Source organism: Taeniopygia guttata, chromosome 7, assembly GCF_048771995.1.
Source record: "Taeniopygia guttata chromosome 7, bTaeGut7.mat, whole genome shotgun sequence".
Lineage (NCBI taxonomy): Eukaryota > Metazoa > Chordata > Aves > Passeriformes > Estrildidae > Taeniopygia > Taeniopygia guttata.
This window is the reverse complement of record NC_133032.1, coordinates 37,561,437-37,587,792: the sequence shown is the minus strand read 5'-3', so window position 1 is coordinate 37,587,792 and position 26,356 is coordinate 37,561,437. Positions and strand designations below refer to the sequence as shown.

General features: G+C 43.4%; 1 protein-coding gene across 2 annotated transcripts in view; it reads right to left on the bottom strand.

Moving 5' to 3' along the window:
• The window catches only part of LYPD6 (LY6/PLAUR domain containing 6), a 29,938-nt gene extending 10,169 nt beyond the window's left edge, over window positions 1-19,769 (bottom strand). The window contains exon 1 of one of the 2 annotated variants that reach the window (XM_012575023.5): window positions 19,599-19,769. The gene's annotated coding sequence lies outside the window, so the exon portion shown is untranslated. Of the gene's footprint in view, window positions 1-16,062; window positions 16,727-19,598 lie in introns of those variants that run through there. The other variant, XM_030278141.4, reaches the window with a different exon arrangement.
• Between the last annotated feature and the right edge of the window lie 6,587 nt (window positions 19,770-26,356).

The following is a 26,356-nucleotide window of genomic DNA, read 5'->3' as shown; positions in this document are numbered from 1 at the left end:
GACACCCACGAGCTGGGCCAGCTGCAACTTGGCAGTAAAAACACCATTCCAGGAAGGAAAAAAAAAGGAGGAAAAAAGGGAGTCAGACACCAAATCTTCCCATACAAACACTCAGCCAAAGCCAGGGAGGAAGGAATTCCTGGTTCATGGGTATTTCCATGTTCTCCTCACTCAAGTACGGCACAGGTTGTGGCATTCAGGGCCCTCACCTCGCCCCCAGATGGAGAATTTCCCTGCTCTGCCTGGATTTCCAGAAGAGTGGGAAGTTGCCTGGATTTAGGGGAGAAGTGTTGATGGAGGGGACAGTTATTTTTAAGGATGGCTTTGTCCCTTCTGTCCTCCTCAAGCTCAGCTGGCTGACCATGACCAAACCCACAACCTGGGCCAGCTGCAACTTGGCAGTAAAAACACCATTCCAGGAAGGAAAAAAAAAGGGGGGAAAAAGGGAGTCAGACACCAAATCTTCCTATACTAACACTCAGCCAAAGCCAGGCAGGAAGGAATTCCTGATTCATGAGTTTTTCTGTGGTTCTCCTCATGCAAGTGTGGCACAGGTGGTGGCGTTCAGGGCCCTCACCTCGCTCCCAGAAGGAGCATTTCCCTGCTCTCCCTGGATTTCCAATGTGGTGGGAAGTTGCCTGATTGGTGGGAGGCTGATGATTCTCCCTCACAGGAGAATCCACATCTCCTCCTTCCTCCTCCATCTCCTCCTTGCTGTCTGGGCCACACCTCCAAGTTCCTCCAAGGTTCCAACTAGCTTCATCCTGACATTTCCTCTTATCCTTCCCCTTGGAAGGGCCTCCATCTCAGAGCTCCCTAAATCAACCCTTCCTTGAGTGAAACAAGCCAGGGAAAGTTCCCTCTCAGCGGGCAGGAGACTTTCTGAGGCCTAAAGCAGCAATCACAGCATGGCCAAGCAACACCATCTGTGAGAAAGCCCCGAGGCCTCAGCACGAGGCTGTTTCTGTTCTCCTGGGCAGGGTCAGCTGGGTCATCCTTCCTCTGCCTTAGGGTGGGTATTCCTCAGTGGGAAACAAAGCCATGAGGAGGCTGGAAGAGCTGTTCCTGGAGGCAGAGTCTTCCTTCCACGAGAATTCCCTCATGCACATCATCCCCAGTGTGACTTTCCCAAATCACTCTGCAGATTTTCCTCCTGCCTTTCTTCCAGGTCACACAAAGCTACAGGTTGGACTTCCCACGACTGAATTTACAATATTGGGGTTAGTTTTCATCTCCCTCCAGCTTCCAAATCCAAGCTTGGCTCTCTGCCTGTGCCATCACTGTCCAAAGAGAAATGGGAATCCCAAGGACTATTTGCAACTTCTCCAGCTCTAATTGCCTTTACCCCCTTCTCCTTTATTCTGCTTAGCCTTTTTGTGTCTATTCTATTTATTTCTTTTGGTTCCCACCACACAAGTCAAAAGGTTATGAAAAAAACTCTGGAATTTTTATGAACTGCCTCCAAATCCAGCTTTTTTCCATGTGCTGTTTAGGGGATTTTCTTGGCAGTTTCACCCCAGGAATGGTTAAATGTGCATCCCATAAAATGGGATGTAGTAAAGCTCTTGTAACCAAGGGACCACTTGGAGCTCTCACAGAGGGGCTCGCTGCCTCTCGTCAATTATAGTGAGCAAGAGTAATTAAACAATCAAACACAATTAGTGCACTAATTACTCCCAGGAACGTGGCCCATCTAATCGCCTTGCTGCTAATTACAAAGCCTGGAGTTCATTGAGCTAAAAGCCCTGGACCTGGGGAAGCGAAGGGGGGGACAATATGTTCCCTCTCCCACTGCCTTCCCTCGGATGCAATTTAATCTTTCACAGGATGTGATTCCAAGGTTATTTTACAGCCAGCACTTGGCTTCTATTTTCAACCTGAATCACTCATATTTTCAGTCCCACCAGCAAAACTTTTCTTAGGTCCTTCCATCTTTTAACAATTTGGGGTAAAATGTCACTTCTGTTCATCCTCAGGATAGTTAGTCTGAGAAAAACACAGGGATGGAATAAATATAGTTTACTGGAATATCTAAGACACTTTATATTTGGCATTAAGGACAGGGGGAAAAAGTGAATTTAAAATTCAGCCATGCTATGATATAATAAAATATCATTTCTTTCTGGGGCAAATTAATTGTCAAGCTGAGCGGGTGAAATATTCCACATTAGACATAATTAATTCCCATTTTACTCCATGAGTGTGGTGCAGGGACACCACTTTTCCTTCCTTTAGATTACACAGAATATTCAAACCTGTGACCATGACCACCTCTGAATCAGCAGGAAAATGGACATGGATGATCCAACAAATCATTTCAAGACCTATTCCCGGGATTTTGCACAGCCTGTAATAGAGGCAAGAAGGGCAGAAAGTCTGGGGGGATGTGGGAGATGAGGATTTTGCTCAGTTTGGGAATTTTGGAAGCCCCTCGGCACACGGGCTGACCTCAGTGCATGGAGAGCCCCCAGACAGCTTGGCTCCACACAGACAGGATAAGGAAACCATGCGTGAGCACAGAAATCCTGGGATTTTCCTGCTAATAAGAAGCAAAAACCCCCAGTTGCTGAGTTCCAGTGGCCAAGGGGAGGAGAGCAGCTAAATTATTTCCCTAAATAAATATTTGAGTTCACTGGGGCAGCTGAAAGGGCTCCTCTTCCCAAGGCAGGGATGCGATTTCTGTGGATCACACTTTGCCTTCCTCCTCCTTGGGAAAGTCTCTTGGCAAAAGGAGGAAAGGGAGCACCCAAGGAAGGAATTTCAGGACAGGGAGGCTGTGACTGCTGGTCCAGGGTTGGTGACAGCACTGGAAGGGGACAGGGTGGTGATGTTGTCCTGGGGACAAACAAAATGAAGTCCCAAGGAACAGAGTTTATGCATGAAATTAAATTAAATTTTGCTCTGTGTGGAAACAGCACCCTGGACCATCTTTCCCACTAAAACTAAGCAAGAGCATCCCAGTTACTGGGGAAAAGGGAAAGAATATTGCAGCATGAGCAAATAAAATGCAGCCAAAGCAATGCCAAACAAACAAGGGAAATTTAAAAAAATCAAAACAACAGGAGAATGTATTCCATGTTTATAACAAGAGCTGGAAAATTATCTAAGCTGCAACCAAGACATGAAACCCATCAAGAAAACACTTTTCTAGTCCATGTTCCAGCTTGTAGCATTTTCAACAGAATGGGATGAGGCCTTAAGGTTAAATTTTTATTAAGTCAAGAAAATTAGGACAACCTTGGGAGCAGGAGATCCTCAGTATTTTTAAAGGATCAAAGGAACAGCCGCTGAGCCCAGGGTCATCCTGGGTAAACTCCTGGAGCATTTTATTTGTCCTACAGCAACAAATATTTCAAGTAGTAAAAAATGACAAGGGAAGGTCATTGGGATGATGGGGAAAATAGGTCTCCAAACAATCCCATGATTTTCCAACGGGCAGGATTCTGGCTCTGGCTGTGAGATTGTTACAGGGAATAATTGGGGGAAGACCAAAGCAGAGCACCAAAGCTCCAAACCCTCCTGATTACAAAAATGAGTTCTACCCAATTAACCAAGCGTGCTCGAGCCAAATTAAACCCCAGCCTAGTGACATCTCCAGGTCTAATTGGTGAAAAGGGCACCTCCAAAAGATATTTTTCTCCCCCCCGTTTCCCTGCAATTCTGCATTCAGTATCTTTGCGCCAAAAGTATTGATAAGAAACTCTTTGATTAGAGGCTGACGGGGACATGAAAGAAGGAGTTTGTCCCTCCTGCGCCAAACTGTGCTTTAATAAAGCCAGACATCAATCTGCACCATTGTGTCCCCTCTCTCCCGATGCCTCTCCGGCGGGATTTGTGACAGTTCCTCTGGGACATCACCTCGCACATTTGCCATGCTAGATTAGGCACCGAGCTTTGTGCGGCTCGGCCCCGCCAACGTCACCTCCAGCAAATCAGGTTTTATTGTTATGAACCCAGCCAAAATTTCAGCCTTTTTCCTCTGAGGAGTGTTTTGACCCATCACTGATTGCACCGTTGTTATTCCTTTCCTCTCCTCAATTATGAGATATTAATGAATCCAGGTTTTCCCAATTCCTGCCGTAATGCCGTGTTTTTCTCCCAAATAATTTAACATATGCATGCAGCAGTTAACGAACACCATGTGTCATTTTTCCAGCCCTGGACATGCAGGGATGAGGCCATGGAAGGGCTCCCTTCCCCTGACAGTTCACCCAAAGTTCATCCCATTTTTTATTTCCTGACCCGCACGCGAATTCCCTTCGGCACGAGGCACCAAAAATCCAGGGGAGCTCCGAAAGGAGAGGACATTTAGGAGGACAACACCTCTGCTTTCCACATTTCCAAAGAGCACATCTCAAACCAGGCTGGACAAGATGCCCCAGCAACCCTCAGGGAAATAACTGGGAATTGGGAATGGCTTGACCATTCCCAGCTGTACAATTCCAACATCTCCATAAAATCTAATGACCAAGGACCCGAGCCTCGTACAAGGATCCTTTAGATAAGTACCTCGTTCTCATTTTTATCTTGATAAAGTAGCTAGTGTTTGTGTGAATCCAAATAAATAAGAGTTTCTTGTTCTATTTTATCATTTCAGCTGCCACCCTTTGCTCCATAAGAACTGTAACAGATTTTGTCGTAAATCTCTTTGTAGAATTGCCATAATTAGTTATATTTAAAAGGAAAAATTAATCTGATTTTCTATTTTCTATCCTGTGACACCAAATTTTAGATCTTTTCCTCCTACAGCTTTACTCAAAGTTATCCCACTCCAGTTTTAATGCGTGTTTTATTTGGTATAAATTAGAAAAGCTACATATTATTAAATATCATGCAATAAACCCAAATGAGAACTGACTAATTAATGTACTTTCAGCTGTCTGGTTAATCCACGGAGTAAACAAATCCTTAATTCATGATGATTTTCATTAGTTTTTCCAGGAAAACAAAACCCAACAGAACCCAAAATAAACTCTCTTCTCCTTAAGAATTTCCAGTGTTATTTGAATTTGAAGGCCAAATAATTGCCACTTTTCCTCCCAGAAAAAGCCATTTAATTCCTTTATTTTTCCAACTTGATGATGAAAAAAAGGCTAATTACAAGAAAACTCATCCCCAGCACGATGGGAAGCTGTAAAACTCCATCCCCATTTTAGCCACCACTCCCCAGGATGGTTTCAAACTTCCAACAGCACAATGAGGGATCTCAGTGGCTATTCCCGAGATGGAAATTTTGGATTTCTCCCTGGTTTTTATGACACAAATATCCTGGAAAGCTGAGTGGTGTAGGTGCCTTCCCACAGAGAATCCGTTATCCTTGTGCAGAAAGTCACTCCCTTTCATTTATGTCATTACAATTTACAAAATGCTCTGAATAACTGAATTTATTTCAATTTTAATTCATTTTTCTGAAGCTAATAGGAACAATTTTACTGTTCCACGTTCAGTTTGGAGGAAAGTATTTATAAAGTGCATTAACTGCAGAAAACTCCAGGGACAAAGCAGGGGTAATTCACTTCTCCAGCACCCATTTCCTTGTATATTTAATTTTTCATTGAATCTTCACACAAGTTCTTTACCCTCCCTGCATTTCCCTTGTAGATAAACACCGTCAATCAATTTTAATGTGTATTTATCAAAAATGAAGAGTATGGGCACAACACAATATTATAATGAAAATTCCACAGCTGAACAGGCAAATATTCCTGTGATCCATAATTGTCTGCCAGTAGGTCAGAAACCTGAGGCATAAATTTATTTTTAGGAAGAGTAAATAGATAATTTAATATTTATTTAATAAATAAAATAAACCAAGCTACTCAACAGTTCTGTGAATAGAAAACCAGGCTCTCATCCTCATGGATTTCACCCCAAAACAAACCTGAAAATTTTTAAGCAATGTCAGAAAAGGATTATTTTGTTGTTGTTTTTTCAGTTCTTTTGGTGGTTTTTAGGGGTTGTTTATTTTTTTTATCCAATTGTTCCTTCAACCCACCAGAAATAATTCCCTGGAGCTCATGGATTATTTGCTGTGTTTATTCAGGATTAACCGCAAAGAACAGTGCCCAAGGACAGAAAAAGTGAATTTTCCTGAAATTGCAGTGCCTGGATAGCACAAATTTTTCCAAAATAACAACATTTTATTCACAATAAGCAGAATATTTCTGTTTTGTGGCAGAAATAATGCTGGCATTAATAAAGCTTCCTAAAAATGGGCTCAGATTAAAAGGGGTGGGAAAATAATCGAAGATCTTCCTGGAATGCTCATGAGATAAATCCTGAGGGTCACGGATCCAACGCCCAGTGCCCAGGAGAATGGAAAACCCTGGTTTGGGTAATATAAGAATAAAAAATGAAAAGAAACATAAAAATCAGGGAAGTGAAGGAAAAGAAACACACCCAGGACAAAGGGCTGGAGACTGCCCGAGATCAGCAGGGAGAGGGAGCAGGAGCTGAGGTGGGAAGGGAATGGGATGGAGACAAACCCAAAGGCTTGGGAGAACTTTCATGGAATCCCAGACTGGTGTGGGTGTGAAGGACCTTAAAGGTGATCCCATTCTGATATCTCAGGTTTAGCTTTTATTTAATTTTTCAGGCTCTGTGCTGCTTTGGTGTGCAGCTCTGAGCTTCACATTCAGTGTTGGTGAGCAGGGAGACAAAACAATTCCTGCTCCAGCTGGGCACCCAAATGATCCAAATCTCAGCCCAGGAGCACAAACACCGTGGGCTGGAGAGAGAAAAACAAGCAGGGTGGGACTGCCTGGGCTAAAGCTGGAATGGGACAATGAACTGCAAGGTGCCAATGGAGCAGAACTGATCATTTTGTGACCAATCATCCATTTTTTGGGACCATTTTGGGTCATTTGGGTGCAGCCCTGGCTGGGCTCTGGTGCTGCCCAAGGTGGATCCATGGAGGAGATAAATTTAATAAATCCTTTGAATTCTGTCACTGTCCAGCCTCTGCTCTGGGGCAGCTTCTCAAGGCATCACTTCCACCACCCAGGCTGCCCCAACCTGGCCCTGGACACTTCCAGGGATCCAGGGGCCACCCCAGCTTCTCTGGGAATTCCAGCCCAGCCAGGAATTCCTTCCAAATATCCCATCCATCCCTTCCCTCTGGCAGTGGGAAGCCATTCCCTGTGTCCTGTCCCTCCATCCCTCATCCAAACTCCCTCTCCTGTTCTCCTGGAGCCCCTTGAGGCCACCACATCTCCTTCCACCTCACCCCATTACCAAATGAGGAAAACAGAAGCTTTTTGTGGTGCATCAATTAAAACCGAGCCCCTCCTTGGTGTTAATTAAACTTTAAAACTCTCCTCATCTGCCCTGCCCCATGCTAGATCTGAATGCCTCATCCCCTTGGCATCACCAAGTCCACTTTCCCAAGGTTTTTTTGGAATATGACCAGGAATTCAGGAGTCTGCCAGGCTCAGAGATGTTATCTTATATGAAGAATCCCTCAAAAATCGTGCTCCAACTCATCTGCCTCAAACACTCACCTCCAGAACATGCTAAAAGTACAAAAGCTTTTCAAATATGCCCCCATGATTTCACCAGGGCTTAATTTTCCCTCATGAATCACCTGGAATTCCACAGGCCACGATCCATAACTTTCCCTGTGTCTCCTGTGGTTTATTGGTTTTTCACTAGATCTGATCTCTGCTCTCATCCTACCCTGAATTCGTGGAGGAATCCGTGTCTGACCAGGGAAATGCTGGAAATACACAGATTTTCAGCTGCTGATTTCTCACAAATTGACCTTTTCTGCCAATTATTTCCACGCTGACAGTAACAAACACCATTGTAAATAATGACCCTCCAAGGGCACCTTTTCCTGCTTTTCCTTGGGAGAAAAGAGGCTTCCAAGAAAATCATTCCACAACATTTCCATGTTTTACCACAACACACACAAAGGAATATTTAAGACAAAATAAACTCATTTAAATTTAAAATATTTGAACCAAAGTTTTGTACTGTTTTGTTTTCCAACTCAAGCAATACACTGACAACATTATATTTTACTATATTTATTTTTTAGCTCCCTAATCATTGAGAAACCACCTCCAGGTTTTCATTGAGAAACCACCTCAGGTGTGCTAAAAGGAATTCCAAATTATTTTTTGTGCCACTATTTTAATTAGGTTTTTTTATATATGTCACTGAGGCCTCACAAAAAAAAATCAATCAGGTCAGGATTCCTGTAGGGAATGATGGCCTTTCCAAGAATGTTATAGATAAAATTATAGATTGCTAATACAGTGACAAGGCTCACCAACAAAATAAAATAATAAAGAGGAGTTTCAACAGTTTGGTTTTGTGTTTATAATCCAGGCCTTCAATGCAACAGAATTAACAGATATGCAAGAAAAGTCTCACCCCTCCACAGGGAATTTGTTTCTTCCACACCTTAAATCCTAAAATTTATCCATCCTGGCCATGAAAATTGTCTTCCTCAGAATAGGAAATAATCATTGTTTTAAGTCTTTCCTGTAGAGTTTTTCAATAAATAATAATTTTAAAATAGCAAAAGGAAATTGATAAAAATAAAGTAAAATTCCAAGGCCAGGTTGGATGGGGCTTGGAGCAACCTGGGATAGTGGAAGGTGCCCATGGGAGGGGGTGGAATGGGATGAACTTTAAGATCCCTTCCTAAATTTATGGAAGGCAGACATAAATATGAAAATAAATATGAAAATATTAATTAATTCACCCCTCATGGCTCCAATTTCCTGATAAAGCAGCAGATCCCAGCCCAGGTGGAGGCACCACGCTGGGGGATCAGGTGGATTTTCAGCCCCAACAGCCACAGAGGAGACAGAGAAAAACCCAGAACTTCCCCCCTGGGCTTGCTCATCCTCTGGAATCCTGATCATAGCTCAGAAAAATTCATTTTTCACCTCGAAGCGGAAGAGAAGAAATAAAAAAGGTGCTGTACAACCTTCTCCTGTTCTGACAGACTTGCAGATACTTCACATTTTTCATTTCTGATCAGGGGCTGGTTTGTGGAGCTCCAAGCCACGCTCTGTGCCAGAGCTATGAGGTCATGGAGCTGAAGTTCTGACTCCCTGCCAGATCCAGCTGGGATATTAAAAGAAGCCAAAATGAGCTTCCTGTGCAAAACTGGGAACAAAAGAGCATTTTTCCAGCAGTACCCTGAGGGTTCATAGGAATCTCAATGTCCAGCTCCAGGCACAGCTCCCATTTTATCACCCATCAGCTCTGGCACGGAGCAGGAACCCAGTGTGGGCTCCTCTGGGATGTGGCTGAGACACAGAGAGGTCCTGGCAGGGCACAGAAAGGTCCTCATTTCCCAAACCTGGGACACACAGAATGGGGTGGGAGATGCAGCCTCCAGCCACAGCTGGAGACACAATGGGATGGTTTGGGTGGGAAAGGACCTGGGGATCATCCAGTTCCAACCTGGACACCTTCCACCATCCCAGGCTGCTCCAGCCTGGCCTTGGGCACTGCCAGGGATCCAGGGGCAGCCCCAGCTGCTCTGGGAATTCCAAACCAGCCAGGAATTCCCAATTCCCAGTCTCCCACCCATTCCCTGGCTCCTGTCCCTCCATCCCTTGTCCCCAGTCCCTCTCCAGCTCTCCTGGAGCCCTTCAGGCCCTGCCAGGGGCTCTGAGCTCTGCCTGGATCCTTCCCTTCTCCAGGGGAACATTCCCGGGGCTCTGAGCTCTGCCTGGATCCTTCCCTTCTCCAGGGGAACATTCCCGGGGCTCTGAGCTCTGCCTGGATCCTTCCCTTCTCCAGAGACCTGGTGATGGTGATGGTTTCTTTAAGCAACCTCAGTGCTCAATTTTACACATCAGAGACCCAAAACCAACTCAGGAAGTGCTGTATTATCCAGTCAGGTGAGCTGCAGGAATTTTGGATTTGAAAAGAACAAGCAGATATTAAATTCTTACCCAGAACACTTCAAAATAACGTGAAAAATCCAACAAACAGAGCTCAGAGCGCTCGCCCAGCCCTCCCAGATCCTGCTGACAGCTGCTGGAAGCACATGGAATCTTTTCAGGACAGATCACCTTGAAAATAAACCTCCCTCCAGAAAGCTTCTGATACCCAACAGCATAAACTGTGCTCAGAGAAACATGAGAAGGACTGTGAGAAAAAATGTCCTTGGCAAAGCAATGATAATATGAGTTATGGAATGGTTTGGATTGGAAAGAATTCTCTAAATCCAGCCCTCCTCCGTGGATGTTGATCAGAAAGAAAAACTGAAGATAAACACTGGCATCAATGAACATAATTATCAGGAATTTTAACCAAACAAAACTAAACTCGGTGGTTTGGAATTGCTCTCATTTCCTGAAGATGCAAAGCAGCAGGAGGTGTGGGATCACTCTCAAATCCATCAAACTGCCCTTGGGACCACCAACACCAGTGGGAACTTGGATGTGCAGTGCACACTTTTCATTTTTCCACCACCTGAGAGTTTAGGAAACACCAGAGTCTTCCCTGCCTCCAAGGAAAGCCACATTTTACTGCAGGTCACTGCATTTTCAGAACAATATTACAAATAAAGTGTGTGCTAAAGCCATCCCCACAACTTTCCCTGTTGGGTAATAAAAGCTCAGCTCCTCTCCTTGACTCCGAGCCAAGAATCCATGGGGAAGATGCTCCAGTGTCCACAAAACTCTGTGAAAATCCCACATTTTATATAAAAATGCACCAACATATTTGTCCCAAGACATTTTTCCATTCACACAAAAAACATGGCTGCAAGACTTACAAACCCCTTCTCACAGAGGTTCCAGGTGTTTCATCTTCCCATAAAACCTCCCGTGGATTGATCCTGGATAAATATCCTCGGATTGAGACTGGAACTGGAATTATCCCAGCAACAAGTGTGGTTATAATGTTGCTTTTACTTTTGGGACCTCAACATAATTCTCATGTGGCATCACACACGGTTCCCTTCATGGTTTTGGCAGCCAAGCCAGGAAAATCCCTTCCCAAAACTCCCTCCCAGCCAAGGAATCCAAATGAAAATGGGAAAAGAAGTGACAGACACCCAGAGCTCCACACCTTGCACGGGGACAATTTGGTGCAGGGTCCAAAGCACCCAACCTGTCCTAATCACCTTGAGCTCATTAATTTACAAAGCTTTGGCCCAACTCTCGGGGCTGGCAGATGATCAAGCTCTTAGTGGATGTGATTCAAAGTAATCCACTAAAAGGCATTTAATTCCAGCGAGGAAATCAGGACTTTTCAATTATTAGAAGTGCAAAAAAGTTTTACTGCCAGCAGACTTTCAAGGTGAGGGGAGAAACGAGGCCCAGCTCCATCCAAGGGGGATTCCCACCTCAAATCCCACCACCAAATCCCACCCCATGGTTCCCCCAGTCCCCTTTCACTGCAGACAGGGAAAAAAGAAGCTGGATCCAGCCTGTGGTGCTGCTTATTTTCCCCTTTTTCATCCTTCAGATCCCATTTTCAGTACAGTTTTCTAGGGAAGAGAAGATTTTGTCAGATTACACAACTTCTCATTGGATCCATCAGGGCATTTGGCCAGGCTGGAAAGGAAGGGAAGGTTGGGAAGTTAATGAATATTCCATGATGGGAACATTCTCCAGCTACCTCAGCCAAGGAAACCCTGCACTTCCATCAGCTAGACACCAAAAGACCCAAAAATCCCAAAATCCTATGAAGAAAAAAAGAGAGAAAACTTTTAAGTGTCCCAACTGTGGAAAAAAAATGGAATTACAAACCAAGACAAGACCCAAAATTGTAAAAATCAACTTCCACAGACATGGGGCACAGACATTGGAGCTGGGAATGTTGCTGTTAAACTGCTCAAGATTTTTATTTTGCCAGTTCCAAAAAGCCAAGGCCTTGTTGTCTGAACACCAAACCCAACAACACCAAATGTCATTTCCAGATAAAATATTTCAGTGGATATAAAACTCAGAGCAGGTTAAATATTCATTCATTTAACAACACTCTTGGTTGCCTCAATTAAAATTTGCTCCATAAAGCAATCCCACAAAAAAAGGCTCCTGAGGACAAAAATCACTGAAAAAAAGCACCTCTTTCCCTTTTATTAGATCTAAATATTAGATCTAAACCCAAGATAGAAGGTGTTTAAACCTGTTTTATCTGGAAAAAAATGAGAAGATGGTGATATTAATTTTTAAAACATGGTTAAATGCTTTGTATCCTATTAAATGTTTGAGCAGTGCATGAAGACAACTTCATAGCAGTGAAACTTCCATCCTCAAAATGCAACTGAAAAAAAAAACAACTTTAAAACCCTCTCCATCCTTGAAGGCCAGCGGACCAGTATAGAGATGTCTGTATTTGTGTGCAGGTTTTATAGAGTTATAGAAAACAGATATTTTAGGTGGATAAAATAGATATTTTAGATGGATAAAATAGATATTTTAGATGGATAAAATAGATATTTTAGATGTATTTTTTGTATATTTATCTTTGGATGGACACACACTCATCACCCAGCAGACACAATGAGGACGACATGGCCACTTAACCTTTCCTTGGGATGTGAGGAACCCGTGACGTTTTCACTCCCCACAAACCTCTCCTCCTTCCTACCTCCACGGATACCCCAAAAAACTCTTCTCCACCAAATAACCTCCTTGGAAAAACCTCCACAAAACCCCAGTGGGTATCCCAAGTGGGTATCCCAAACTGGGTATTTATGGATGGATCCCAACCCCGCGCTCACCCTCTCCTCCAGCGCTGGTGCCGCCCTCGCCGGCCCCGTGGATCTTCCTGGAGAGGGCTGGAAGCTCCTTAAGAGCATGAAGACATCTCAAGAGATTTTAACTCTTAATATCTGCAGACTGGCATCTGCTTCCCCGGCAGTTTAGCCCCAAATGTACGTCTGGGAAGAAGGAGAGCCCTAAAAGCAGGCGGGATTTCTATGAAATCCAGCCCTGCACTGGTTTGGCTTTAGAATCTTGTTATATGAGCACAAAAATCCCAGGAAAACAAACTCCCTTTGGAGAGATATTGAAGGCTGGGAAAGGCTGGTCGTGCACAAAAACAAAGAGCTTGGTAGGTGTAGAGAAAATAAAACGTGCAAAAATAAATTCAACCCTGTTAAATATTTAAATGTAGATAATAACACAACAGAATAGGCCAAATTCGTATAAAAACAGAGTAATTAGTAAAAAAAAAAATATCTAAAAATAATCTAAAAGTTATTACCTATATTTAGATTTACCACACACCTTATGTAGGGACACTCAAATATCATTTCTACAAATCCACAAATTAACTCTAAATAAACTGCACGTGCAGAGCCCCTGTTAAATCAATATTTGGGATGTGGAATTAAAGTGCTGCCGTTTGGGATTCTGGCCAGGAAAGGCCACGAGATCCCATGACTTGAGCAGCAGATGCAGAGGTCTGGAGATGCTGACATTTCATCAAGGGTCCCATTCTTCTGGGGACAAGAGCCATTGTTCCCTGTCCCACCAGGGCTCTTTGGGAAGCACATCTGCCCAAATTTATTTTATTAATAAATGTTAATAAGTGTTTTTTTCAAGTTTTTTAAAGTGTTTTATTCACTACCTCAAAAATAACTTCTGAAGAGTAACCTGACGGAATTTGCTTCGTTTATTCAAAAATTGTGTTTGTTGATGTGAAACAACAAATAAAAAATAAAATCTGCAGGAGCTGGCAAAGAGAAATCCAGAGAATATTTTGGTTTGATTGTCCTCCTTCCTACCAACCTCATTTTCAGGTGACTTTGTGGCATGTATTTATGGCCACAAAGTAATATAGTATAACTCCACTACTAGTGGAGTTATAATATATAATATATAATATATAATATATAATATATAATATATAATATATAATATATAATATATAATATATAATATATAATATATAATATATAATATATAATATATAATATATAATATATAATATATAATATATATATAAAAATATAGTAGCATAACTCCATCTTCTCTTCCAGACACACAATATTTACATTAAAAATCCATCCTACAGCTGATGAATCTCCAAAAATTAGCTTGTCAAGCCCTTCCCTCCACCAGCCAGACCTAAAAATTCCCGATTTCCCTAACAGGAGCCTGAATTTTTTGACAGAATGAGCTGAAATCACCCTGACTTCACTCTGGCAGCAGAGCTGGAAAACACAGGACTCACCCTGCGAGGTGATTCCAGCTGGGAATCTCTGCCTGGATAAAGGAATGATAACACTGAAAGGGAACAGGGGCTGAGTTAAAAATTTCCTATTTAAAATTTTAAAATTTTTAAAAATTTTTAAAAATTTAAAAAAAATTTCCTATTTTTAACTCAGCTATTTTGGAGGAGAATGTAATCAGTAAGTAAATAAAAAAATTAATCAATACGGACTAATAGCAGCAGTTCATGAAATTTCCTGAGAAAAGAAAGATATTTTTGAGGGCTTTTTTTAAAATTGCCCCAGGGCACTTAAAACCCACATTTGATAAGCTCAAAATTAGGCAAGTTTAGGAGTGTGCAGCATTCAGCATTTCTGGATATAAACCACCAGGAAAACACTCTCCTTCCACAACTTCCCCTTTTCCAGATTCCTTTTATTCCCTGCACTGCAAACCAATCCTGAATCCCAATAATTTCCTCTGTTAATCTGGTTTTATACTTTATTTTTATTTGTTTTTAGCACAGTAACTCCCTCCTCAGGACAAACCCCAGGAATTCTGCAACCTGCCTGATGCTGCAATATTTCCCTTCCCATTTTTCTGGGCAAATCCACAGGGATCATCCCACAGCGAGTCAGGCACCTGCCTGGGAGTCGTAATTTGTCTGCACAGCAGCTCAGGAGATGAAAGCAGAGCCACACAAAAGCTCAGGCTTGACTGATAGGAAATAATTGCAGGCAGAATTCCAGGAGAGGAATTTATGTAATTCTATTAAAGGCATTTGTAGAGGAAGAGAATGCAAAAAAAAAAAAAAAAAAAAAGAAAAAAAAAAAAACCAAGAAAAAAACCCCTCAAATTTAAATAGAACGCACCCAGAATTGGATAAAATACAGGAATAATTGGCATTAAGCAAATAAAAGACATAAAAGGAAAACATGATAAAATTTTAATTATAAGTGAGGTGATTCCTCTCATCTTTTCCTATCACATTAAGCAATTCATGTAGAATATTTAACAGTTTATATAGAATATTTAGCAGTTTATATAGAATATTTAGCAATTGATATAGAGTATTTGGCTATTTATATGGCATATTTAGCTGTATATATAGAATATGTATTAGTTTTTTCTAGAATAAACTAGATATTGCTAGAACTAAACTAGATATCTATCTCTAACTAGATATCTACATAAACTAGATATCTAGAATAAACTAGATAAATTGCTAGAATATTTGGCAATTTATGTAGAATATTCAGCAATTTATATAGATATTTAGCAGTTTACATAGAGTATTTTGCTATTTATATTGCATATTTAGCTGTATATATAGAATATGTACTAGTTTTTCTAGAATAAACTAGATATTGCTAGAACTAAACTATCTCTAACTAGATATCTAAATAAACTAGATATCTAGAATAAACTGGATAAATTGCTAGAATATGTGGCAATTTATGTAGAATATTCAGCAATTTATATAGATATTTAGCAGTTTACATAGAGTATTTTGCTATTTATTTGGCATATTTAGCTGCATATATAGAATACGTACTAGTTTTTCTAGAATAAACTAGATATTGCTAGAACTAAACTATCTCTAACTAGATATCTAAATAAACTAGATATCTAGAATAAACTGGATAAATTGCTAGAATATTTAGCAATTTATGTAGAATATTCAGAAATTTATATAGAATATTTAGCAATTTATATAGAATATTTAGCAACTTACATAGAATATTTAACAATTTATATAGAATATTTAGCAACTTATATAGAATATTTAGCAACTTACATAGAATATTTAACAATTTATATAGAATATTTAGCAACTTACATAGAATATTTAGCAATTTATATAGAATATTTAGCAATTTATATGAAATTAGGAAGCCCCTGGAAGAGCTTACTCAGGAATACACACCAATGGAGCAGCAGGAGGGAAATTTTATGTCATCATCCCAAATCCATCCCAACTTGGAGGATTTCCTGAGTTTTCCAGCGCAGCCAAGCCCAGGGAGGAGGCAGAGAGTGTCTGCAGCATCCCTTGGGAGAGATCCCCACTCTTAACTCCCTGCCCTGGCACCGCTGGCACCCCATAAATGGGAATATTGTGGATTCACAGGGAATCACTGGAGAAGGGGCTGAGCTGGGATCACGTAGGCTCCACTGGGCCATGAACAAACAGCCGTTTATACTGGATTTTTTCCCCCGTTTTAACACGTGCCAAGGGATAAGACATGGGTTTATTGGGTGTACAGATGTCCAAAATAGATTTTTATGGGGTTAACAATACTTTATTGTTGGTGGGGAAGGAGTCCTGCCTCCAGACACACATTTCTCCTGCGAAGCCCAGGAAAATTTCCACAGCAGATTTATAAAAACTCAACCAGGGACAACAAAGTGGTCAGGGAAGAGCCCAAATAGCGTCCCTGAGGGAAAACGATGTTTATTTCTAGGAACATATGGCCACGGAGGGATAAGGACTCTGCTCCTCTATGAGTAGGTCACACCACACCACAAAAACCACAGAAAACTCACCAGGGGAGGAATGGGTCTAGGACAGGAAAAAAAAATGAGGAGTTATTAATTTTGTAGGAAAAAAGATGGCTTTCCAGCAAGTCTTGTTGCTCAATCTACAAAAAAAAAAAAAAAATCACATAATTCAAAATAGTTTTTAAAAAGTGGTGGTGCAATCATGGGTTTTATTTGTACTTTTGCTCTTTCTTCCCATTACACCACAAGGAGGGATTGTCTGAGGTAAAAATCTCTCCAGAGTGGCAAAGAGCCACCAGAAATCCTACCTTGCCACCTCCTTTTGGAGCCAAGATCTCTTTCCAAAGGCAGATCCCAATCAGCGAGGCAGACACGGCACCTTTCACCCAGGGCCCGCCTCAGCCGCCCCAGGGCTGAAATAACAGTTTGTTTTCGAGCTAAATGAGTTCATTTTCACTAAATAGGTCTCCCTGAGTGAATTTCCTGGAGCCAGACCATCAGCAGCACCAGCAGACACTCCCAGCTCTCCTGAGCTCTCCTTGGATCTCTTGACCCCAAGGATTCGCTCTGCCCATTCCATCACATCAATCTGACAGACATCAGGAGCAAAACGGGGCAGGAAAAGGAGAGGGGTCAGAACTTCCTGCCCTCAGCTCCTAAAAATCATCTTGAGGGATGTCCTGTGTTTATTTCAGTGCTCCTTAAACCCCTTTTTCATCCAGGCCGTGAGAAACTGGATTGATCGACAAATCGTGGGATGAAACTTGGGTTTCCATTGGAAAACCCCGAGCCTGCTGATGAGCAGGGCTGAAAGCAAATAATTTATTCAGTTTCCAAGCTGCTCTGTAACTTATCCTTCACTTTTACACCAGAGAGTGGCAGGAAATCAGCCTGGAGATCAGACACGCGAGCGCCCAATAATGGAACCGGCGGATCGCTGACGCATAAATCAAGTTTTAGATTTACAGGGAACAAGCCTCCCACTGTAACACGGCCAGGAGGACTTTTCAGATGTTTTTATGTCAGCACTGGCCTAAAAAATAACCCAGTGGGGATGGGAAGGGTTGGATTCCCTCCCTGCTGGCACCTCCTGGGGCTGGAGGGAGGCAGAGGGGTTAGACCCAAGGGCAAGCCTCGTTAAACCCCATCCTTGGTGTTTGCATAATTGATGAGTGGATGTTGGGAATCATTTTATCCCAGCAGTCCTAATGAGTTAAATCATTTTGGAAACCTCTGTCTCACCGAGGATTTGTTTTTGGCTCATCCCGCCGCCGAGGAAACGCGGATCTGGTGGAGGAACCTCATCCCCACCCCTCATCCATGGCAGGGCTGGACCCTGCAAGCTCAGCACTGACCACAACCAAGAAAAAATACCAAAATTTGTATTTTCCTGTGCTGCTTCCAGCGCTGGTTGCAGAGGGAATGGCACCACCGAGTTTCCACAGCAGGAAAATAACGCACAGCTCTGAAATCCGCCAGGCTGGAGCAATCCTGACCTCCTGACAGCACCAACGCCAGCCAGGCCCTCCTATCTCAGCTAAAAATGGCTTTTCCACAGCTATAAAAGTAGGGAAAAATCCAGCAGAAGTTGTTCTAAAGGTCACACCAGGGATTTCCAACACTTCCCCCTGGGATCTCTGTGGTTTACATCAATTCCCACAGAAAAAGCTCTCTGAAGCGACAGAATAATTTTTTTTTTTAATATAGAAAATGCATTTATTGTGCCAGTTCTGCCCCACTGGAAGTTCCCAATCCATCAGCCCAGCAGCTGGTGTGGCCTGAAAATGAATCTTGAAGTGACTTTAAGAAACGAACCACAGCCTGGGCTCGTGACACTGGAAAAATCAACCAATGTGGATTACAAATTATGGATATTCCTGAAGGGATTCCCACAGTTTGGGCAGGTTTTCATACCTGCCCGTGCCCATTGCCAAGTAAAAATTCCCAAAATACAGCACAAATTATGTGCATACAGAAAAAAAATTATCCAGCTCATATTTAAGAATATAATTTAAGAATTATTAAGACAGTGGTAATATTCCCTCCACTTAAGCAGGAAAGAGCACACACACTGGCTGCAACTGGAACCACAATTATTTATCTATGAAATTCATTTAATTTTTTATTTAATCTAATCCAAAACTAGGCTGGATGGGGCTTGGAGCAATCAGGGGAAGGCGTCCCTGCCCACGGCAGGGATTGGAATGGGATGAGCTTTAAGATCCCTTCCAACCCAAAATATTCCATGATAGTTTAGAGAAAATATTCCATGATTTTTTAGTGTTTTTAATTAACAGGAAAGAAGAGCAGGAAACTCTTTAGCAGCATCAGCAGCGTGACTCTCTTTTACTCCCAACAAATACAATTATTCCCTTTGCTTTCATTCGGAAAACAACTTGTGAAGAGCCCCATTTCCATAAAGAGGCTCTCAGGAAAATTAAAAAAAAAATTAAAAATAATGATAACCACACTGGCAGCCTGCTGCCAAACCCCAGAGCCCCGCTGGGGAGCGGGGCAGGACCAGCCTGGGAGCGCCTCCATCACCTCTGGGGAGCCAAAACCACCGGAGAACCCTCTCTTTTGGGGGGCTGTGACCCCAAAAAACAGGGAGTTGGGGAGACAAGGGGGTGTTTGGAAAGGAAGGGCGGGTTCCAAACACGGGGGGCTCCTGGAAAATCCCCCCGGGGCTCATCCCGGGGCCGGTTCTGCTGCTGGAGGGGAGCGAGGGGTCCCCAAATCCGGCTGGGAAGGGAAAATGGACATTTTTCCCTTAAACCCCGCACAGGCAAAGGTTTGTTTTGCTGAGCACGTGTCAACCCGAGCGACTTCTCGACTAAAAAAAAAATCGCTTTTTTTTTTTTTTCCCGCTGTAACAATGGAAAAAACAAGAGGGAAAACAAGAGGGGAAAACAAGAGGGAAAAGAAAGAAGGATTTTGGGGGGTTAAACAGACACAGGGACGTACCTTTGCCGCACGGATTTTCCAGGCGCTGGTTTAGGGATTTTCCATCGTTCCCTCGGCGGCCGGGGCAGCCCGGGAGCCGGGAATGCGGGATCCGGGAATGCTGGAGCTGGGAATGATGGAGCTGGGAATGATGGAGCTGGGAATGATGGAGCTGGGAATGTTGGAGCCGGGAATGCTGGAGCCGGGAATGCTGAATCCAGGGATGCTGGAGCTGGGAATGCTGGAGCTGGGAATGCTGGAGCCGGGAATGTTGGATCCAGGGATGCTGGAGCCGGGAATGCTGGATCCAGGGATGCTGAATCCAGGGATGCAGGAGCAGGCTGGGCTCGCCGGCTCATGGAGCGGCAGTGCCCGCTCTGCTCGCCTGGCAAGGCGAGATTAGGATCTCCGGCGGGCAGGGAATTGTGCTGAGCTCCGGCTTTCCTTCGTGCTTCATTAAAAACGAGATTTTATTCCGCGCTGGTGTGGACGCATCAAACAATCAGCGGGTTATCCTGCTCGGCTTTGTTCCAGAAAGGGAAAAAAAAATAAAATAAAATCTATGTATCGCAAAGGACGAGCTCAAAAGCACAGGGAGTCAGCAGAGGAGGAGGAGAGGAATCCTGCGAGCACCATCCCAGAGTGAACCACAACCATCCCAGCCTGTTGGATTATTTATTCCCGTTTTCCTCTCTTGCCGGGAGCCCCGGGAAGCATCACCCGAGCAGAGCTCCGGGGCTGCGGGGCTTCATCCCCTGCCGGCTTCCCAGAGCTTTGTTATCTCTGCCCCTCGCAGGTTTTCGGGATGTTAATGAGGTTTATCACAGCCAACTCACGTCTGTGTCCCGGCAGGCTGAGCTCAAAAATCCCCCACGTATTTCCAGCCCGTGACATCACATCTCAGCTCGGCTAAGTGGCTTTTAGATAACAGGCGGTGCCCCCTCCATTCCTGAGAATTCCGAGATAAAAACGTTGAAGAAGGGCAGTTTGCACACACACAGGCTGAGGTTTAACAGCACGACTTTAAATTTATTGCGGGACATTAATTAGTCATGCAGAAAGTATTCAAAACAGAAAATATTCAAACCAGAAAGTGTTCAAACCAGAAAGTATTCAAACCAGAAAGTGTTCAAACCAGAAAGTATTCAAAACAGCCTAAGCACCAATTCATAAAAAAAGCATTACTATGAAATCAGCCCTGGCTGCCAGCTGAGAGCTGCTCAGAAAGGCAGGAACGCTCTTGGGAGAAGCTCCAGCTCCTCTCTCCCACTGCCATCCTCACTCCCAGCACACAAATCGGGGCCAGCACCGGTCTTTCCTGCTCCCTGCTGCTCCTGCTTCCTCTTCCAATGGTTTTGGGAAGAGCATCTCCAACATGGAACCTCCCCCAGACAGGTTTGAGGCGTTCCTGACCTCTGGGTTTCGAGCCTCTGCATAATGGCATTTGTCATCACACAATCCCAAAATATCCTGAGCTGGAAGGGATCCACAAGGATCACCCAGTCCAACCCCTGGCCCTGCACAGGATACCCCAAAAATCCTTCCTGAGAGCGCTGTCCTGGAGCTCTGGCAGCCTCGGGCTTTGCCCATTCCCTTGGGAGCATTTCCCACAACTCTCTGGAGGAAAAACCTTTTCCTAAAATTCGCTCTGTTGACATACACATTGATCATTCCCTGAAAAAACTCAAAGTCTGGCTCAAATCTGGATTTAATCACTTATTATTTACCTACACAGCATCTCAGAGATGTCCAGGTTTTCCTCTTAGGTTTACTAAGGTATAAATATTAATTTTAAAAATTCCTTAGACTTTTGCATGGAAAATGCTGTGGAATTGAGCACCAAGTCAGGCTCAAGGACAGACCTCCTCAGAACACTGTGTCCCAAAATTCAGAGAGAAGCTGGAGGATGGAGGACTTGAAAAAATTACTGGAATGAGGCAGAGAACAACAGGGAATGAATTGAAAAATTTGGGAAAAGCTTTATGGGGATAAGGAACGATCTCAGCGAGGGCAGGGAAGGATCCCTGTCCTTGCCCTGCTGCAGGAGCAGGGCTGGGGTGGTTCTGGAGCAGGAACTGCTCAGGCAGGAGATTTAAAAGCCAGATCTGGGTGTCAGGACTGAGTCAGGGCTGGGCGTGGAGGAGCAGAGCTCAGTGCTGAGCAGGCACTGGGATGGAGTGGGCAGGAACTGGGAATTCCATGTGGGAAAGAAGGAACAGCAGCCCCAGAGACAGGGCATTGTTTGGGCCAAGAATTCCAGGATCCAGACAAATTTGGGTTGGAAGAGACCCTAAAGCTCATCCCATTCCACCCCTTCCACTGTCCCAGGCTGCTCCAACATGAATTCCTCCCTAAAATCCAATTTAATCCCCCCCTCTGTTAGTTAAAGGAAGCATCTCCCTGGATTTTATCAGGTGGCAGCTGTGGAAGTGGCTGAGGCACAGCAAATCTTCAGTGGTTCGCTACAGAGGGTGGTGGCAGCTGACCTCATCCCAAAAATAGATGGGCAAGGAAAGAACTCTCCTGTCAGAGATTAGAAGAGTGGAACAGACCCTGAGCATTGCTGACAGAGGGTGGACACCCTCCTGACTCAGCTCAAATCATCCATCTGACCAAAAACCCTCACCTGACGCATGGGATTTAACAACACACCCTAATTATTTCCATATTTACCCCCAGGAACAGAACAGAACAATCTGTCTGCTGCCCTCAGAGCCTGTGAATCATCCCCACGAATCAATCAGAGCAAAACAAGGAGTTTAGTGAGAGGGAGCAGTGAGACAGCACCAGGAACAGGAAAAGTTTGACAGAAATCAAGAAATCCCAACCCAAAATCAGGATTAACAAGGGCTGTAAATCTTGGGGAATGCTACAAAAGCCTCGTGGTCCTGCAGGGAGATGAAGAGGTCAAAATGTCTCATTGAGAAGGTTCAGACCCAAACCCCTCACCTGATGCACGGGATTTAATAACACACCCTAATTATTTCCATATTTACCCCCAGGAATAGAACAGAACAATCTGTCTGCTGCCCTCAGAGCATGTGAATTATCCCCACGAATCAAAACAACCAAAAGGAGCAGCCAGGCTCTGGGACAGCATCAGGAAGAGGAAAAATTTGACAGAAATCAAGAAATCCCAACCCAAAATCAGGATTAGAAGGGCTACAAATTTTGGGGAATGCTACAAAAGCTTCATGGTCCTGCAGGGAGATTAGGAGGTCCAAATGTCTCATTGAGAAGGGTTTTAGATGAATCAATTTATCCCATCAGGACCCACAGAGTGAACCCCTCCCTGCCTGTGTGTGCGTGCACAGGGAGATTTCAAACCTTTGTGGGAAACCCCATTGTGAAAAGGACTTGTAAAATCACGTCAGCCGTGGAATAAATTGTGAATCCTTTTAAGACTCCCATACAGAGGTGGGGATTAAAGGGAGTAATTGATGTCAAGCCTTAAAAAAACAAAAAGCTGGGTGATTCTTTGGGAAAGACATTTCTCTCTTCTCCTGAGGAGCAGCCACGTGCTGAGTCTGAGCCCTGATTTGGGGCATTTGGGGCAGCATTTACCAGAACAGCCCAGGAGGTGTTGGAAGCCTGGTGCTGAGAATATCAGATTTTTGTGCTGCCAGGAGAACACTGCATTGACCTGAGGCTGTGGAGAAGGTTCCAAAATGGAATGGCAGAACTGGGATTGTGGGTGTGGAGTTTGGATAGAAATGTGTGATATCACAGGGGGAAAACTCAAAGTGTAAGGGTTTAGAATATAGGAATATAAATAAAGCAAGGTGGAGGTTTTAGGGTGGAGGCTGATCCTTCTTTACCTCCTTCTTCTCCTTCTTCTCCTGCTTCTTCTCCTCCTCCTCCTCCTTCTTCTTCTTCTTCTTCTTCTTCTTCTTCTTCTTCTTCTTCTTCTTCTTCTTCTTCTTCTTCTTCTTCTTCTTCTTCTTCTTCTTCTTCTTCTTCTTCTTCTTCTTCTTCTTCTTCTTCTTCTTCTTCTTCTTCTTCTCCTTCTCCTTTTCCTTCTCCTCCTCCTCCTTCTTCTTCTTCCTCTTCTTCTCCTTATCCTTCCTTCTCCTTCTCCTTCTCCTTCTCCTTCTCCTTCTCCTTCTCCTTCTCCTTCTCCTTCTCCTTCTCCTTCTCCTTCTCCTTCTCCTTCTCCTTCTCCTTCTCCTTCTCCTTCTCCTCCTTCTCCTCCTTCTCCTCCTTCTCCTCCTTCTCCTCTCCATGGGTTTGGGTGGTTTTGTACAATTGGATTAAAAAGTCCCCATTGCAGGCCACAGGTGGTTGGTTATTGGGTTAAAAGTGAAAATAATTCAGGTGTCATTTCTTAATTGGACAGTTTCTCCATAAAAAGCCTTGTACAGAGAGAGACACAGCTTCGTTTTTAGTTTGTTAGAGTGGAGAGATGTAGAACTCAGGGTTCATGAGACTGTGACAGAGATAAAAACTAATAAACATCTGAGTCCCAGCAAGAAATCCCATCACACATTTAATCCTGACCTTGGCAGAAAAGAAATAAAGAATCCACAAGTAGGGGTGTCTCAAGCCAAGCCAAACTGGGAAATCCTGGAGCATCAAAATCCAGTTATTAACAGCAAATACGAACTCATCAATTTAAAAATATCACACAAAAGAATTAGTGCTCAGAGAGGGCAACTCCAGCTCTGCTGAGAACAAATCCTGGCGTTGTCCTGCTGCTGGGGGACATCTGCTCCTTCAGGATGGGCTTGGAGGGCTGTGGCTCTGCCTTTGGGCACTCAGCAAAAATAGAATTTCATTTTCACCCCTCTCCAGACGCTCCCTCAGTGGCCAGGAATGAAGCCCAGAGTCTGTCCCAAGAGCTGCAGCTCAGCCCTCGGCTTCTGGGCCAGCTCTCAATGGCTTTTATTCACTTCTAGCTCGGGGTGGCTCATGAATGCTCAGCTCATGGCTCAGGGAGATGAAAGCTGATTTTTTTAGTACCATCAGCTGCTGAAAATGATTCCTCAAATTCCCCATAAACACTGGGGAAAGAGCTAAACTGGGACTGTGATAATTTAATTTTCTGCTCACCAAACCTAGTCTAGTCTAGCACAAAGCTGGGCTTTATCTGTGTCTCAGATCAGTAATTCTGCTGTTGAGTATAACTTATAATTACTATTTATAGCTCTCCACTATCAGCACCAAACAAAACACGTCTGACTAAATGAAATTTTAATGTATCCTCATTTTAAAAAGCCTTCTGCCACTTTTAATCCCATTTAAACCTTTGCTGAAGCAAAGAGCACCCAGCGTTTGGTGTTTCTGGAAAAGCAGTTTGGTTATTGCAGGTAATCCTTGAAGGGGGATTAATTTTTTATAAACCTTTGGATTTAGACCAAGGTTTTGGAGCACAAAGCACCTTTGGGCTGGTAGAATTGGGGCTGGGTGTTGGAGCAGCCCTGAGGAGAAGGATTTGGTGGATAAGAGGGTGGATATGACCCAGCCCTATGTGCTAACTCAATCCCAGAAATCCCAGAGCTGTATCCCGAGATTTTCCAAATTATGACCCCCCAGGTGTCCCCTAATTCCTCCAAACCTCAGTTCCTGAGGTGTTTGTGTGCTGACCCAGGGAGCATCACCGAGACCCAGCAATGCCACAAGAAAGAGCCCAAAATCGACATCAAAATATTAAAATTTACCTCCAAGAAACGCCATCAAAATATTAAAATTTACATCCAAGAAACGCCATCAAAATATTAAAATTTACATGCAAAATATTGAGTTCGGACACTTCGAGCTCAAAAGTCGCCACCAAAATTCCACCAAATGAAGTTTTTTTTGGGAGAAGATTCCATGCCAACATGGAATGGAGATAAATCCCAAGCTTTAAGTGTTTTACAAGGAAATTGCAAATGTGGGGTTGAGGTTCCTGCATGCCCGAACGCTCCTGGGTTCCACCTGGAATTAGTGACATAATTAACAACATTTAATAACCTTCAACAGATACTCACAGCCAGAAGGAGCAGTTTAAAGACTGAATTTTCCAGTCCTGCAGAAGGAATAAAAAGGAAAAATCCATGGTGTTGCTGGTGTCCAGCATTGGTGATTACTTTCCCAGTGGTAAAACTGGAAACGTGTTATTAAATCCCAGCATTTTAGGAAGAACGGGATAAACTGGGAATTCCTGTCTCCCTCATTTCACTTCCTGCCTTAAGAATCATTTGAACAGTGGAAAAAAATAAATAATTATGAATTGTAATTCTGTCCATTTTAAAACCCCATCAGCAAAGCACCTCAAAAATAAAAGGAATTCAGCACATCCCTTAATTTTCCATGACAATTCCCAAATACAATTCCTCTTGGACATCCCTGTGAGAGAAACTGGGTGATAGAACAAAACTTAACACATCCCTAGTTCAATTAAAAAACAAACAAACAAAAAAGAATACCTGAAATAAACAGGGAAATATTCCAGGGAAGAGTGAGGGAAGAAAGATGGGCAGGTGAAGGAAAGTTGGAGGGGAAAAATCTGAATATTTCAAGGGCACAGGGGCAACATAACAAGGAGAAACAATTCCAGGTGTCCCAAAGAAGGTGTGGGAACGTGGAAATATTCAAGGATGGGGTTGGAGGATTTGAGGTGTGTGGTCTGTTTGAACAACACCCCACAATTTCTAAACTCCACTGTTAACGTGGCCAAGGAGAAGCAGATTTCAGCCAACAACTCACAGGGTGTTTTTCCTGCTCTGCCAGCCTTTCCTGGGCCAGGAAGAAAATTCCAGAGGCAGGGACGGAGCGTAGAAACTCCAGCTGTGAGACCT